Source organism: Pseudopodoces humilis, chromosome 3, assembly GCF_049639895.1.
Source record: "Pseudopodoces humilis isolate 2021_Gansu_Grassland_sample_001 chromosome 3, ASM4963989v1, whole genome shotgun sequence".
NCBI lineage: Eukaryota > Metazoa > Chordata > Aves > Passeriformes > Paridae > Pseudopodoces > Pseudopodoces humilis.
Window position 1 is genome coordinate 14,405,443 of NC_142202.1, and position 17,684 is coordinate 14,423,126.

The following is a 17,684-nucleotide window of genomic DNA, read 5'->3' on the forward strand; positions in this document are numbered from 1 at the left end:
GAGAAAAAGTTTTCTATCTGCTGTGGGTTGCTCGTATGCTGATTAATACAATGGAAGTTAAAAGTAGGTAGTGTGTGGGAAAAAGCATGATTTTTAACTCCTCTCATTCAAAGGCCTGCCAAACAATACCTGTTATCCATTGCTACTGAGAATGGATTCATTGCCATGTTCTTGGGTAAATCCCAGCAGACTGCATGCATAGTTTTTTGGAAATTTCAGTTGACTCAATGACCAGTATCACAAAGAGTGCTGTGAGTTGCCAGTATATTTTTGTGCACGTGTAAGATACAGAAATGTTGCACGATTGTGCCAAATCAAGAACATTACCTGAATCACAGTGAGTTGGGCACAGTGATTTTTCAGACTAAACACACTTTAGTTGTTACCCCAATATTTTCTCCCTATCTATCAGCAACGTTGGCCCTAAGCATTCTTCTGGGCTACCACTATTAGCAGATAGTCTGTGAAAGGCAGAAATTTTCAACTCTTCATGTCACTTGCATGGTAGAAATAATTACCACTTTCATAATGAGCAAGGTTTAAATAGTAATAACAGACCATTTCCTTTTCTCATTGTCTTTATGATGTTTTGATGCAGATGTAGTCACTAAAATTATGTATATGTACTACATATTAAACATTAACTGAGATTTATTTCTTGTAACGTGTGTAGGGTCCTGTTGACAGAAAGATTGTTTTGCAGTAATATAAATGCTGTGTGTGCATTATGGTGGGTGGGGAAACTGAGCCTGGTTAAGATTTCCTTAAGATTTCTGGGACATATTTTATCTTTTCTCCAAATTCATTAGTATTACAAAAATGGCCAAATACATTAGAGAAGATGAATTTTAATTTGTCTAACTTTTGAAATCAACATATGGTTTGAGAAAGCGTAAAGGGATCATAAGAGCAAAGTTTAAGAATGTGGTGTCCTGCTTGTGTTTTTTGCTCAGTTGAAAAAAATCAACCTGCTCCTTTTTTTATGAAAACATATAAGCAATATATTTCCTCCCAAGGCTTGCCTCTTCCTCCCTTCTGGCAGGTACTTTTCACTATATATACATGGAGACAATTGTTAAGTATCCCTTTCTGCAAACCTAGCTGGTAAAAATCTTCCCATCTAGATAAAATTTCTCTTAGAGGCAATCACTGTAGTAGGCTTAATGGTCTTAAGAGTTCAAATAAGAAATTTCTTTTTCTTTTAGGAGTAGATTTATATACATGTATGCATATTTAATTTTTAAAGTGAGAGGAACAGTTCAGTGGTTCTTGGTTTCCTCTTTTAGTATTTCTAGTTAGAGCACTGCAGTTGGTGGATTAAGACTAATGAGCAGTTTCTAGTCCAGAAGGTTCCTGACTTACTGATCTTTTCACAGAAGTCCTTACTCTTATATATGCTAAGAGTTTACTTATTTAAGCATTCAGTGATGTAAAAAGAATACTAATCAGTGCGCTCAACTTTAATCCTTCCCTTCTGCCTGAAGGTCTTGTGTTGGAGTTGCAATAAACACAGGGAAATACCTGTTATTCTGGCACCACTGATTGCCTAGAGTAATTTCGGATACTGGTAAAGGATCCCCTTTGTTTGGATATTTGTATTGCAGAACTCTGTGTCTTGCAGGCCTTCAATCATGTCTGTAGCTGTCATCACACACCTGGGATGTGCTGATGTACCATTGTTCTGAAATCAGCAGTGGGAAACGAAAGCGTGAAGAAATGGCATAACTTGCCCAAAGTCACCAGGGAAGTCTGTAGGCACAGTTTCAGTGATATTTTAAGCAGTGTGATTAAGTGTGATTGCAAATGGCCACCAAAAGGGGTTTTCTCAGTGGTTTGCTTCTTCCTTTTTTTTAATGACTGTGTACCTGTACAATCACTGGGTATTGTGTGTGGGAGCGGGTGGGAAAAGGTTTGCACCCTCCTTTCTGGCAGTATTATACACTTAAATTGTTTTATCTTTATCATGGAACCACAGGTTTTTCTTTTTTTCTTTTTCTGTGGCAAAGCACAGAATTGAACGTGATGTCCTTGGGTTCCTGTGGTTGGTACTCTAGTTGTGAGCCACATGGTGTCAGTTAGTACAATACCTGTTTTCTTTCTGAACTTTTGTTAGTGCTCAGCTTGTCCCAGGCTAAAATCTGGATGCGCGTACTGGAAGTTGTTGCTCCCAGTTGTCCTTTGTCCTGTGCTCCCAGCTGATCCTTGTTCAAGACAAGGACCACTGAACAGCTCAGAATGGCTGTGGTGGTGCTTTAATCTTTCAGGGCAGCATATGAAGGAAGGTAAAGGAGAGTTGCAGTTGGTTGGCTTAATTATGCTGGGTTGAAAACTGGAGCTGCTCTTGCAGTGCCACGTGAGCTGTATGGCCATCTGTCATTGGGGCAACAACTTCCATTCTAAAGGGCAGCTGGCAGGATTGAGGCTTGCTTTGCCTGGCAGACTTTTTCTTTTTTTTCTTTATTTGCCAGTGTGTGTCAGTCAAAGCCTTTATTTGTGGGTAAGGCAGAGAGCAGGAGTTGTTTTAACTGTTTGTGCAATTAACTTTAAAAAATCCGAAGAGGAACAGTGGGCATTTCTGTGAGAATAAATAATGTTCTTTTAACTTGCATTCTGTGCCCTTACAAACACTTTTTTGTGCTTTTGAGATGCATCATCTTGACAGTTGTGAAGCCATAGGTGTGCCTGTGGGTGCACTGAACCATATGTATGGCATGATAAAATTACACGTTTGTACTAAAATGCAGTGTGACATTGTGAAAGCACAAATACCGAAGGAAGTGCATTGAGAGATGACCTACAGATCATGTGGAAGATTTAAACACTGAGATTTTGCTCTGGTTCTTTAGAAAGTTTATTGTAGGTTTCTGAGTAGGGATGTGGAAACTCCTAATGGTATTGATCATATTGGCACATTGCAGAAAGAGGAAAAAACATCGGTAACATTTTATCTGAGGAAGACTGTGAGTTTATAGAGTGTAATTGTTGGGAAAATAAATAGTTGGAGAAAACACTGCAGTTGTCAGTCAAACAGTATATGGCTTTTAATTTGAAATGTTTTGAATATTTTTATCAGAAGGGGAAGTACTGCTCCCTCTTTTTGTTTGGTGGTTGGTGCTTTTTTTTTTCTTTTTTTTTTTTCCCAAGACTAGGCATGAGTTAATATTTGAGTGGTTCTGGAAACTCTTAGTGAGCCCAGCATTTACAGTGGCTCTTGGCATAAGTCTAACTGCTATAACTTGGTCATCTCGTACAGCCAGCTGATGTGCTGGGGCGAGAGGCTAGGAAGCAGCACAATTTAAATAATGGATTCCTAGTACTCAACAGTAATCTGGGCTGGTACAGGTAATGTTCTGCTCTACCTTGATCCTGCTACTGGCTGCCCTAAAATAACCTATATAAAGATGATACCTGGCATATGGGTGCTTTATCCACTTCTGTCAACTTCTCCATCCATTGGACCAGAGATTGTTAAAGAGGATACATGCAACATGCATTTATTGACTTTGCTCTGGTATGAGTCCATAGTTTGGTCTCAGAATCTGTCGGAGTGTTGATTGTGCCTTTCACAGTCTAGGAGTAAGTGGTAGGGCTTCTACCCTTGGTTGGAGTTTTATGAACATGTGATAGAACATGTCTGGGACATCCCCTCACTGCTACATGTAGCTCAGAGAACAGTCTGGATTTTAAATTTTCTGTAATCTAAGTTATGTTGTTTGCTAGAGGAAAACAAATTTTTAATGGCAATTTTCTATTTTGCTTGTAGATGTGGTGGAAACATTTGACTTTAATAATTGCTTCAGATTTGCTGGAAATTATATTTGGTTCTCTTTACTTTTCAAAGTTGATTTAAAAAATAAAGTCATAATGACTTGGAATAAAATGTTACAATTATCCAGAAGGGTCACTGATAAAGTATTGTACTCGTTTATACTGGCAAAATGAAGTTCATTGGCACTTTGAAAATTTCTTCCAGTATAATTCTTTCTGATAAAGAACTTGCCTGATACTGTCTTTATTTTGAGATGTTCAAGTCCGTGACTTAGTGCCTTGCTTTGGATCTTTACTCAGCACCATGCTCTCCAATAGGTACACATCAGAGACAGCTTTATGTATGGAACTCCTGTCTGAGCCTGTCCCATTGCAGGGGGGGACTCCTGGTATTAGTATTTTTTCGTGGTTTTTAACTTGTGTTTTAATACACATGTGCCTCCAGTGTCGTTTGTGATTGAGTGGGGAGGAATGTGATGGTGGGACTTGGTCCCTCCTTTATATCTCAAGGCTGTTCTTTGTTGGGAAACCAGAAGTCTTCTGAGTTGAGAGTGAGCAAGTTGGCAGTAAGGTTTGGCTTTATAAAAGATGAAAATTAGTTTTGAACTGCTCTGTACTAAAGATGATTGCACCTCTGTATTTGTCCACTAAGGGCACAAAACAGATTTTTTTGTCATTTGTGTCATTTACAGTTTTATTGCTGTGTTTGTTCTAGAAGTTTTAATTTTGTAAGATCTTTCTTCCCAACACTGTTATAATTGAAGGTTTTCAGGTCTTCAGCCACAACTGATTACTTCTAATTAAGTGAAAACTTCTCTCCTTTTCCCTTTATTTCCTAAAGAACATAAAATATTTTAATAAGGGTTTTCATTTGTCTTAAAATCTACGCTTAAATAGCCAAACTAGATTTTGAGATGCACGTGATTTATTTTTCTTCTTAAGTTTGAAGGCTCTGGCTCTCAAGTGTGAAATGTTATTAACAAACTTTTCAAAATCTGTTATTTCATAGCTCTTTACTTTGTTCCCAGCAATAATGACATTTTCTGACTAATAGATGGCACTATGTATAGCATAAATGGTTCTTGCCCTTGGAATAGAGACTGCTGCTGTGAAAGATGGTTTTACTTTTTCACCTAAGTGCTGCTCTTAAAGTCTTGTTAGCATAATACTGGTTTTGTGTGCTTAATTATGTGTATTCAGCAGTTTACTGCCTGGCAATAAATCTGGTCTGAGCTCTAAAAATGACTTTTACTCTCTCAGTCTAGGTTGTTATAAATGTTTAATTTTTTTTGTTCTGATTACTGTATCTGACTAGTGCACTTGATCAGAAAGTATCTAATTTGTTATTTCTGTACTCTGTATTTCTACCAGGGCTCATTCTGGTCCTGCATGATTTACTTCTTTGTATGTTTAATTAAAAGGGACAGGTGTATGTTGCTTATACAGCCTCTTGCCTGGAGGCATGGTGTGGACTGTTCCTTCTGGAGAGTGCCTATTTTTTGAGGAGTATGGATTGCTGGATTGCTCATGTAAATTAAGGTAAAAGTTCTTGGAAGCAGCACTTGTTCCTACCAAAATACAAGTTTGTGAAGAAACCTCAGTAATCAACTAAACCTCAGAAAATTAACCCAAAACACCATATTTACAGCATCTGGATGTAGGATGGATGCTGGTATATGTGGAGGAAAATTAGTAAAGGTTGCTGTAGGTAACTTCTTGATTAAATTCAGAATGATGAGACATACTGCAGTATTTTAAAGAATTACTCTTAAAATATGTATTCTGTGCAAAACAGTTATAAAATTACACGTGAACAAATTATTTCAATAAATACACTAGCATTTTTTTTGCGTAAGTTTATTTGTTCAACCTATAGAATATGAACAGTTTGTTTTTTAAATTAGCCATAGTTTGAGAATAAACATGTCAAGAATTCAATCTGACAGTTGCTTAGAATACATTTTAAGACAATTTTTTAGCTAAGTTTAGCATGAATATAACAAAGATGACTAATACTCTGTGTGCTCAACCAAAATACGGGGGAAACATAGCAAAGTTCAATGCACTTGTAACTATCTTTGATACATATTAGAATGTGGAAAATACTGCAGTTTTGCCTCTAGAAAAACAGTGAACAGAGATGTAAAAATGCTGTACTTGATGGCTGACAAGTATTGTATAGTTCAGTGGAGAAAAATACCCATTTATTTAGTTTATTTAACTGTGTTCATGATCCTTGTGGCACACTTCTAGCTGAGTGCACAAAATATATTTCACTTGTTAGAAATGTTTTGAATGCTCGTGATTCAAGAGCAACTCATGAAGGATTCTTTTCTTTTGAGTCTTTAGTGATAATGAATCTGCTTGTGTCTGTGCTGGCACTTCAAATCTGACAATGTAAATGTAGTTGTGTAATGGGAGGCTTTTTGTGCTTCCAAATGGACAGTGTCTTGCACATTCTACATATGTAGGATTTGAAACTTGCTGTGATTCATTGTTCTGAGTTTGCATCTATGGTCTTGCTGTCCCATGGTAAACCTTGGTCTGTGGAGGAGGTGGACGTGGAGTGGCTTTGTCAAGACAGGATCATCAGTCTGTAGATGCTTTGCATACAAGGTTTTCCTCTAGGAACACTCAGACACTTGAGCGGCTTCTTTCAAGGTAAAGATGCTAGACAGTTGATAAAAAACCTCTTCTGTTTAGAAATGATGGTTAGTAGTAGGTTGGTGCTGAATAGTTGGCATTGACCCGTGTTCCCTGAAGCACTGCAGTTCTCTAGGACTAAATTACATAGGAAACATGAAAAGACAGGAGCAGGATGAAGTGGTTTTGATGATTATTCTTCTAAGATTTTACAGTTGGTTCTTATTTTGTTTTTAATTAGCTAGTATATGTATGCAAGCATGTGTAGCTCTTGCTATGTGACAAGAGTCTTGAACTTTCCTCTGTTAAAGACAGGACCTCCTGTAAGTCCTTCAAGAGTCTGAGATATAAAGTAGAATAGCATTTTTTGGAAATATTTTTCTACATGTGGCAAATGAGAGGGATCTGTTAAGGGAAATTAATTTTTTGTTTACTTGTTGATTTCTGGTGATAACTGGACATTCCAGCTACCATCATATTTTCCTGGAATATCATTGTAGGTAGTACAGTACATCCATCTTCTACAAGTGTCTATTGTCTACCATACAGAAGTAAAAATTCATTCCATCATAGTTCAGTCACTGGCCTGTTTCTCATCTTGTGCCAGTATCAGAAATGCACACAGCACTGGCATGAAATAATTCACTGACTGTTAAGTACTACACATCAAAGATAGCAGCCTGATTTGATGTCAGGCTTCATAGTTTTTCAACCATGGTTTGACTGATGCACCAAAATTTCTTTGTGTTCCTTACTTGTTAGTCATCAGTGGTGGCATATGCTCTGACATCTAAAGAAAAAAATATTGTCAAGCAGCTCCAGTACAGTGACAGGGTTCTTCAAGGTGTATTTCTCTGTTGCCTGCATTCTAGCTGTGCTGGCTGCAGGCTTTTGAATTCACAGCATTTGGGTAATGCCCACTTGCCCAGCCCTTAGCTGAGATTATAGTGGCCATGGGCCGTGTTATTTTTTCCCAGTTTAACTGCTGCCCGAAGCCCTTTTGGGGGTGGTGTTTCAGAAGCACAGGAGCGGCATTGAGATGGTTTTGGTAGGTTTGGATTGGAGGGAGGAGGTGGCTGCTCTATGAAAACTTCAGTTGCACAGTAACGAGTGTGACTCTGTAGGTGTCCAGTTCAGTAAACAAAAATGTGCAATAAGTGTGCTTAATGAAATTAAGGACTTTTGGTACTGATCTCCTCCTACGTGCTGCTAACACAAGGTAAAGTAATTCAGGTCAAACATTGGAAACTGTGGTTCACTAGATTCTCTTTTATTTTCACCTGTAATTTTCAGCAGTATTTAAATTCAAATGAGTTAATAGAAAATACCTTTTCTACCCTTGCTTTACAATAGTGATGTCTGAAAGAAGCAGCAGGTGAAAGAATATAAGCAGCAATGTCTTAAATCCTCCCCACCTACTTTTGAAAGGTGTTAATCCTTTAACTCATTAATCAGGTGGAGTGTGCCAAGATGGCAGCAGCCAGTTCCGGTTTAGCTCCAGCAGTTTCAAGCAAGTTTTTGAGTACAGACTTCTTAAACGATGTGCCATCATCTCATCCCCGATTATCACTTAGGAGAAGGAATGGCTGTAATTAAGCCAGCAGGGACAGAGATGTGAACACTGTTCACGTAGCCCCAAAGCACTGCACGGTCAATACACCATTCTAAGCCTGTGTGAAAACAAACTCACTTTGCCTCTGTGTTATCTTCCTTTCTCCTGTTCTAGTCTTGCTTGCAACTGTGTCCATGAGCTCTTCAGGGTAAGTTTGGGTTTTTTCCCCTCTGCTGTGTTTGAATTGACTGACTTGGCTGTGTCTCCAGCTGCTCCTGCACATTAATAACAGTGGAACAATTGAGTAGTTTGCAGGTGTGTCAGATTGGTAAATTCAGAACAGGTGAAACTGTGACAGGATGACTTGATGAAGGAAGCTGAAACTGAGGTGATGATTACAAAGACTGACAGAAAATAGGGCCTGGAAAATAAATTCAATTTGCTGATGTTATATAAGCATCTTAGTGCAGCCTGTAGATTCATTAGTTTGGGAACATACTTTGTAAAGGGAGAGTGATTGTGTGTGGCTTCGCTTTTAGCAAATTGACTGTAATTTAGAGTGAAGGTGTAGGAGGTAGAATGTATTAATACTCTGACTTTCTAGCTGGTGTGATCTTGTCTAGCAGGTGAGTTTTTCAGTGTGTTCAGCCAGCATGTGTTCCAGCATACTTCAATTTACAGCTGCAAAGATCCTTGAAACCATGAATTGGCACAGTAGCACTTACTGATTTTTTTTTTTTTAATTATTTTTGTAACTGCTGAGAGCTTAATGATATGGAGAAAAAGTGGTTTATCTCTTTCTGTACCAGCAGGACATTCACCGGTTTGTGCAAAGATGGTTTACAGTAATAGTGTTAGTATTACCTCATTCCAGGTGAAAGATGTAGGGTGAGGGGTGGAGATACTATTTTGAAGATCACCCTTAAGTAGGTGGTACTTGTATGTCATTCATCCTGGTGTGATCAGAAATTACTGTAATAGCATGAGATAGGGAGAGGAGGAGCAGGAATGGAGCACAGCTTGCCGCAGATACCCCGGAGTCCTTTCCGAGCCTTGGGAGAGCTCACTGGGCACAACCCTCTGCTCAACTCACTGTGTCTGGGAGGGTTCACTTCTGAGCAGAAGTGAAGATTACCCCTGCTCTTCTACTACCCTAGCAGTGCAGATTTTGAAATCTTCATTCTCTTAAATGAATGTCTGATGGATGTCTTAGAGTTTGTCTTTTCTCAGGTCTAGCAGTAAGGGATTAATCTTCTGTAATCAAAAGCTTTTATTTCAGTTACAACCACATTTGAGCAGTGTAAACAAGATCACACAGGCAGTGGTTTGTTTACCTCTTCATGCTGGTCTCCAGGTCAACACTAATACCTCATTACCTTTTGGTCTTTAATGTGGAAAGGTGGGGAGAGAAGCAGCTTGAGTCCTTCTGTTTAAAATTTCTACACACTGGCTTTGAGATTGACCTATTTGAATTTTTTTCTGTAGATACAATTAAAGAAACTGAAAAGGAAGGATGTTTCTATGAGTTTCTTATCAGCATTCAATTTTGTAGAAACATTATTCTATCATGATACCCTATCAGTTGCTCTCCCTTTATGAAAACACTGTTGAAAAACAAACAGATAAAGACTTGGTGATGTTCCACTTGCTTGGTCAAGTGTATTGAAGGGCCCTGCCATGTTTTACGGCCTAACTTGTGGTCAAAATGCGCAGCAGTGGTGTTTTTCTCCTCTCAAACCTCTGGACCAGGAAGATGACGAAATGAAACTGAGTCTGACAGTTGGGAAGGAATGTAAGGACTGGGGAAATCTAAGAGAAGGAGGGAGTTTCTGTTATTTAAACAAATTATATTTTAGTACTTCAGATCTTTCAATTGCTGTGCTGAGGATGCTTTGACTTAACCTAAAATAGTATTTCTTCATAATAGGTTTTTGCTGACAAAACATGTTTTGATACAGATTATTTGAAAACATAGGAACACTGGTGTGGAAAATATGTTCATGTCGGAGTGTACTTTTACGTGAGTATGGTTGAAAATACTATGGTCTGTCTTCCTGTCCTAATGTCACAATGTCTGGCATTTTTTAGAAGTGTGGACTACTCAGCAGAGTTAAAATGGGCTGAAGTTTTGGAGTACTGGAGTACTACAACTGTATGTTTTAGAGCAAAACAGTTGGATTGGAGCTTCAGTGAAGGCAAATGGTAAGGCCTTGTAATAGAAATCTGGATGGTAAATACTTCAGGTTTTGGTATGTTGAGCAATGATAGGAGAGCATTTACTTGATGAGAATGCTGGAGTCAAGTGGTGTTTGAATTGTTCTCTGATGGTGCCTTTGCTGCGTTAACAAAGCCATGGCCTTCTTGGAAGGGACTCACATAGTTTGGAGACTCCACAAACTCCAGGCAACCTGTGCTGCTGCTTAGTCATCCTCACAGTCAAAAAAAAAAAAAAAAGTCTCCTAATGGCAGTGTTTTTCTGATGTCCTTCCAGTGCTTAAATGTTTTCTCACCTTATTTGTGTACAACTACAACTGTAAAGTCAGTGAACTTCTGCAGTGCTTTGGGCTAAGGAAGTCTTTGTTTTTAGTTTCAATATTTGAGCAGTTTGTCCTGCAGAAGAAAGAATTATCTATAAGATGGTTATACAGAACTTATCTGAAGGTTTGTTGGCCATCTGTCTTGTTTGTAATATGATGTTCCTTCTTAATGTTAATACTCTTTATTCCTGCAACTTTTTAAGGCTATAGTCAGATGACCTAAAAACCACAATAAATTAGTACTATGAAATGGTAGCCCTGTTCAACCAAGGTATTGTGACTCACGTAGTCTGTTGATGCACTTAGTAAAATTACTTTGGCTAAACAAGGGGTGTTTTTCTGTTCTGGTGGATCAGTGTGTTTGGAACTGTTTCACATCTGCGCACCTGTGACTCTTCTCTCACAAAGTGTGGTTTTTGTGTGTATATCAAATATGTCTCCAGAAGAATGCCTTGACAGCTCTGCATACACACATAGCTACAGTTCTGTTTTGTACATATTTAACTTTTCATCAACACTAAAAATTACTGAAAGGAACACGATCAAACTGCATAGGCTTGTTGGGAATGTGGGGGTAAAGGGATAGTCAGCACTAGTCAAGGCATGAAGGGGAACCTCACCGTGGGGCAGCTATCACGCCACATCTTGACATTTCTGAATACTTTCTAATCAGCCTTTAAATTTTTTAAATCTTTCTTTGGGAAAAAATAATATTGGGAAATGTAGTAAAATGACCAGAAAAGGAGTTTATCATAAATTTCCTTTTTTTCTGCATATGTTTTGTCTACTGTCTCTCCAAAGTGTCCTGGTCTGTAAATACACTGCTTGGTGTAGATACCCAAGAGAAAACATTTGAGGTCAGTGGATAATGATGGAACTGTGCAGATGTGAAAGGAGAAAACGGACCATCTTAATGTGGGACTTCTAAATTATCTTTGATTTTTTGGCGTAGTGAGAAAGAACATTTCTCTTAAAACCGCTTAAGGGCCTTGTGGCCATTTAGCATAGGGTTTATTTTTTGATGGCTTTTTCTATCTGCCTTTTAATGGCTCACAACACAGGATTACTGTGTGTAATGGAGGGCTTTGAGAGTCTGGATGAAGGGGGCTGTTACTGGGCTCTTCTTCAACCATACTGTTTCCCTATTGCTTTTTGCTGCATGTGTTCAAACAGCTTTTACAGTTAATGCACATGATTTAAAAATATCTTTTTGAATAGAAGTTTATCATACTGAGGCATTACAAATTTGTAGGAAGTGTGGTAGCTCAGACCTTCAAAATGGAGACAGAATAAATGGCAAAACCCCCTTCTGTCTGGTCTTAAAATGAGTGACTATCCAGAGTTTGGGTTCAGGTGCATGAGAAGGAGGTCCTGTTTAAGAAATGAAAAATTCAGGATTCTGCTGTAGTTATACAAAAAGACTAGACATAAATGACTGTGGAAGAGGAAAAACCAAGCCTATTGAAAACTTCCAGTGTTTCTGGACAATTTTGACAAAACCAAAAAAATTAGTAGTTTCTTTCCATTTTGTAACTTACACTTGCTCTCAGGTAACCAAGCTCACTCTGCCTGCTTGAACTTTATTTCCTCTTAATGTTGTTAAGAATAAATTTGAAATGGAAATAATAAGCATCTGCTCCTTTTGGTAAGGAGGAATCTATAAGGACTTTTTTTTTTTTTTAGATGGGCATTTCCATATTGTTTAGTGGAACAGAGCTTTAGTCAAATTGGGATCATAAGAAAAACAGCTGAGAGATACTAAGAAAAGAAGCTAGATTTATTTTTAAATGAAATTGTCAGTAGTTGAAAATAGTTCATCAGATACAGGGCATCATCTGTGGTTTTAAACTTGAGAGTGTTCACTGCAAAAAGTCTCATTCTGGAAACTCTTAAATTATGCAGCTATTACATTTAACTTCAGAATTTATCAGGAAAATATATCTGCAATTAGTGTAATTAATTACCAAACGACATAATGAACAGCCAAGTACACAGCTTTTTGCCAAATACACAGCTTTTTGCCCTTCACTACCACCCACATACCTTGATAGTTGTTGGTGTTTTAGTCTCTGAAGTTTTACCAAAAGCAGAGTTCCTATATCAAAATCAGTTGAGTTATTCATTAAAAGCATGTTTCTAAGTTCGAATGCACATATATACAGCTGTTAGAGAGACCTATATATCTATATATATGTATAGAGATACATAAACCCATATGCATGGGTTTATGTATCCATATATATAACAGCTCCTCACAATGTGAAATGACAGTGTTAATAGAAAATACTAATAGAAATTTAATAGCTACTTAAAAAAAGCTTTTAGAAGTTCATTGATGCAGCATTTAATGCATAATACTGCTTTTAATGGCAAAGGTACATCATCAGTCAGCATCTGACAGCCTGTTTTCCTTGCAGCTGAAAACAGGAAAGTTAAAACCAGCTGAGTGTTGTGGGGAGGTTGGTTATGCAGTGCTGTGGAATGGGCTGGATAACGTAATGTGTGCAGAATTCACAGTGTTTAGGTTTGAAAAAAAGAAGTGTGTGTCTGTAAAAATAAACCTGGCTTAAAAAACGTTCTATTTAAAGGCAGAGAAAAAAAAAAAAAAAGGTAAGGACTTGATTAATGTATCAAAACTATGCCATGTGGTTTTCTCATAAAATCAGGATGTAATTTTTTTTTTTCTCTCCAGATATCCAAGAGCAATAACTTCTAGCTCGGGGTGTTTAGGAGATCCTTAGTATACAGGGCAAGGAAGAGCAGTGTCCTCCCTGTGCTGCAATTTCCTTGAACATATAATACAAAACCTTCTTTCCAGCTTTGCTTGTGTTTGTTTTGTAGCAGTGGAAAACAGATGATCCTGTTCTTCCAATTTGTCTTTAAATCATGTATTAATACTATAAAAGTTGGTAGAAAAGCTATTTAGCCTTTATCTCCCAGAGTAAATTTGAATAATTATAGTTGTTCTCTGTGTAGGATTTACTTTTTCTCAAAGCAGCTTGGGTTTAGGTAGGCCCTTAGTCCTGCAGTGCTTGGTGTTGTCAGCAATTTTTTATTTTTACTGTAGCTCTTAACAAATTTAGTTTTGAATCAGATGTTGACTACTGCAGTGGCGTTTTATAGTTCGATGACAGATTTCTTAACCCGTCTTAATAACATATATGCTGGCAAATAAGTATTTCCCTCCTGCACCCTGACGATACTTGGCACTTGCTATGGTTCCACATGTTGTTTTCTCAGTTATTTCCCTGAAGCTAAACAGAGCCATGCCTTCCTGCTCTTGACAGGCACCTTGGAGTTGGTAATTTAAGGAACAGAATAATAGGAGCAGTCAATGAGAAGTTTTCAAAGTAAGGATCAGATAAGTGACTGTGTGTAAACCTTGCTACAGTTAGGCTTGTAAAATTCAGCCTTACTATGATGTATGTCAGATACAACATATTTTTGACTCATTCAAGGATAAGAAGTGCTTGCTTTCCTTTTTTTACATGTTCATGTTTCTGACATAATAACACACATTATATATATTATTTTCATTAAATAGCCTTTCTTGAAAGGTTAAAAATAACTGTGTCTTGTAACAAGGGGTCTTTTTGGTGAATAAAAGAGAAATAATTTGGTAGGAACTAACGATTTTTAATTTTTTTTTTCCTCTCCAGTCTAATGTATTTATGTTTAGGCTACTGTTGTTTTTTACTGTATTCTTATAGTGGTATTTCACAGTTTCTTTCGGGGGTGTATGTGCTGGAGTTTTATTTGGTTTTATTTTTTTCATTTAGTGTGAAATTCTGTGTGTTGATTGTAGTACTAGGGCAGCAGGAGAAAGATTGTGTGCTTGTTTAATATCAGCATAGTTGTAAGGGGAAATAACCAAAAAAGGGAGCAGATTTAATATTTTTTTCCTTTTGTAGTTTGCATAGTTGTCTTTTTCTAGAGACATGCCTCTTGAACATCCAAAATTGTGAGGAGTGTTAGCACAAGGTATGTTTTCCTCCCAGCTATCTGTCAAGGTTACAAGGTCCGTATTTTTTCCTCTGGACTGTTCGTGGTGTTTCTCTGCTTCTTCATAGACTAATGGTCAGCTTAGAAATTTTGTTTGGTACAGTAGGGAAGAAAGCCAGCCAAACCCAGTAAGCTGAAAAGTATTGTTAATACAGTTTTCCTCCTTTTGCTTCTTTCTTAGAGGAAATAATACTAACTATACCCCAGCACACAAAAAGAACTGTCTGGCTTTTCATCTTAGTTGTTTTTTTCCTTAGCCTTTTTGCCGCTGCAAGACAGATCTGTGACTGCCTTTCCTTGTCATGCTAGGCATTTCAGAAGCTGTTTTAATTCTGAAACACTAAACCAGGAATTTCCTAAGGTTCATCAAAACTGCTCTTTGACATAATGAGGTTTCAGCTGGGCCAATGTATTGATAGCTGTCAGTCACTTCTGATGGAGAGTCCACAGAAGGCAGATGGCTTTGCATGGCAAATATCTCCAAATCTGCTACTACACTTAGTAGCAGAAGATACGGGGGTTTTTTCTGCATGTGTTACAACAGTGCTCTGCAGATGTGGCACATGACAGTGAAATCTGTGGGAGGCTTTCATTTCCTGAAAATTAGGTGAAATGATGGTGTCCAGAGATGGTGTTTTACAGGGGTTATGCTTGAATAGCTGCACTGGTGTTAATTCATAATGAGACTAGTGAATTGTTTTATTGCTCTTTCAAGAGGAGCCATGTTTCTCTTGGTTTCCCATGGATCACAGAAAATTTCTGTAAATGGATCAGTAGAAAACCTGAAGTGTAAGTTCTAGATGCGTTAAGTGAAATCTCTGCATTGTCATTGGATTTACTCATTCCCAGACTGTAGGTTTGCCCCAGATTTTTTCAAAGATACCAGAAACTCGTCTAGAGAAGAAATGAATAGTGTCCTGCTCCTTCTTCAGTTCAGCAGTGCTAAAGGAGGTGAGGCTGAAAATAATTGCTGCCAGAAGTTAATACAAAGAGGAAATCACAAACTTCTAATTATTTTTCTGGAGCTATTGGTATCAAGTATATCCAGACTTAGTCTAATTAAAGAAAGTAAGGTTTCTGCTTCATAGTTCAGCTACTCTCTGCTTACTAGAAATAATCTGTCCTCACAAATAAGTATCTCTTATTAATTTTACATATGCTAGTTAGAGCATTTTTCTCCTGAGTTTTGGAGGCTGATTTTTGTCCTGGTAAAGTCCAGCCATTTGACTGACATCATTGTTCATGGAAGCGAGTTCTCTGGGTTTAATTTTTTTTTTTTGATGGTTTTTTATTTGTTTGGTTGTTTGTTTTGGTGAGGGTTGTGTTTGCTTTTTTTTTTTTTTTTTAAGTATCAATGACTGGTTCCACAATTCCTCTGTTTACATGTTCTGGTGACTTTGGTGTTGCTATTGGAGCATCTATAATCCCTTCCTGTCTGAGAGACACTTTCCTAGGGTGTGGTCACAGGGTTCCGTTCTCACCTCTTTGTTCAGGCACCTTGAAATATTTTGAGAAGTTGAAGTATGAGGATTGATCAGAAGCATCTTCTTGGTCAGAATCAAGTGGCAATACTTGAACCTATTTCAATGTTTTTTATTGTTCTCACTAGCAGTGTTTTTCTAATGAGATGAAAGTTGCTATATTTCAGCCAGAGAGGGAGATGACCATTGAGACTGGTAATCTGACTGCCCAAGCAAATGAAGCAACTTGGCCAGGTAGAAATTTTACTCCTACTTGGAGTCTTGAATATAGTTGTCACAATAAAAAAAAAAAAATAAATCATCTTGTAGTAATAGTGGATTTTACTTATTGTCATTCAGAAATGTAACAATAAAAGGCTCTTAGCACTGTATTCCTGACCCTTAAAATCTACTTGGTCAGCTTTTTCACTGTAGCATCGAGGAACCATGCAGCAAGGCCACAACTTGGAAAGTATTGCTTTCTTAATGAGGAATGCACCCAAAAAGGGTTCCTTGTCCCTTCTCAATGAAAGCTTGTCAGAGCAGAAGTCAAGCTCCCTATTAAGCAGGGAGGGAAGTTCCCTTAATACTTGTACAGCAGCCACCTGGAGAGTTGTTTATTACTTGGCTAAATGTTGTAGATGGTGCTATAACACAGTTATTTGGGAAAACAATGTAATTAAAAAAAATACTAGAAAATAAAGTTTGTCTTCTAATTCTAGTTTATCAGTTCTACATGCTAGTGCTGATAATTAGAAGTGCTTGGACTAAGAAAGAGGTCTTTTTCTTACCTCTCTAAAATGAGTTAACAAGTAGCTCAAGTATGCAGGTACTTGCACAATTATTCTGTATGTCTAATAAAAAGGTGCATGTTAATAATTTTTTTTTAGAAATTCAGTCTTTAACCTGATGTTAAATATCTCTTTTGGGGGCATGGTTGTAGAAAGAAACCAGAATTTTTCATCAAATCCTCATTATCACTTTTTGATCCTGCCTTCTGAAAAGGAATATATTCTTTGTAGTAGATGAAGGGTTTTTAAAATGGTATTAACACATGTTCTTTGTGCTAGGTGGTTTTGGACTGTGGGCTCCCTCGGGAATCAAGTGTAAAGATGTGAATAGCTATTTGTAACTGTTGATAATTTTTTAAGAAATATAGATGAGGACAAGTTTTGGGCTTGCAGCCAGTGTATCTTTCCCAGTTGTCTCCTTTTCTATTAGTCTGTTTTGTGCCAGCTCTAAGAACTTAAGTTTTTGCCTTGCTGTGTAAGCCGTGTTTTCCTATGCAGCATTTTGGGGGTGCTGGCTGACCTTGCAGACCTGTGAGGGGGTGTTGTCTCTCTGTCTGGTTTGAGTGACCTGTGTGAAGGTTGTCGTAGGGGGCTTCACAATGTGCTGAGGAGAAGAAAAGATCCGATTCTTAGGATTTCACAGAAATTAATTTTTATCTAAGAATAGCATTAAGAAGTAACTTTAAGAAACTCTCTGTGTAGCTAGAAGTAGTTGCTTTTCTTCTTGTAGAAAAGACTTCTAAATATGTTGTAAAATAACATGAGCTTCTGGATAAACACAGATAGAATTTGAGCGTCTGATCTATTCTTACTCTTTTTAGGTCATCATGACTGCACGACCTATTTCCAGAGAGAGTAATAAGATGTCTTATTTTGGATATTGATGTTTAAAAGCTTAAAATTTAAATGCAAAAAAGGTGCTTGTTTGATT

At 37.6% G+C, this 17,684-nt stretch overlaps 1 protein-coding gene across 5 annotated transcripts in view; it reads left to right on the plus strand.

Moving 5' to 3' along the window:
• FBXO11 (F-box protein 11) overlaps window positions 1-17,684 on the plus strand; it is a 70,299-nt gene that overhangs the window by 10,753 nt on the left and 41,862 nt on the right. Inside the window, exon 1 of one of the 5 annotated variants that reach the window (XM_088052357.1) lies at window positions 8,571-8,589. The exons of the other annotated variants lie outside the window; for them this stretch is intronic. The gene's annotated coding sequence lies outside the window, so the exon portion shown is untranslated. Of the gene's footprint in view, window positions 1-8,570; window positions 8,590-17,684 lie in introns of those variants that run through there. 5 annotated transcript variants of the gene reach the window in all.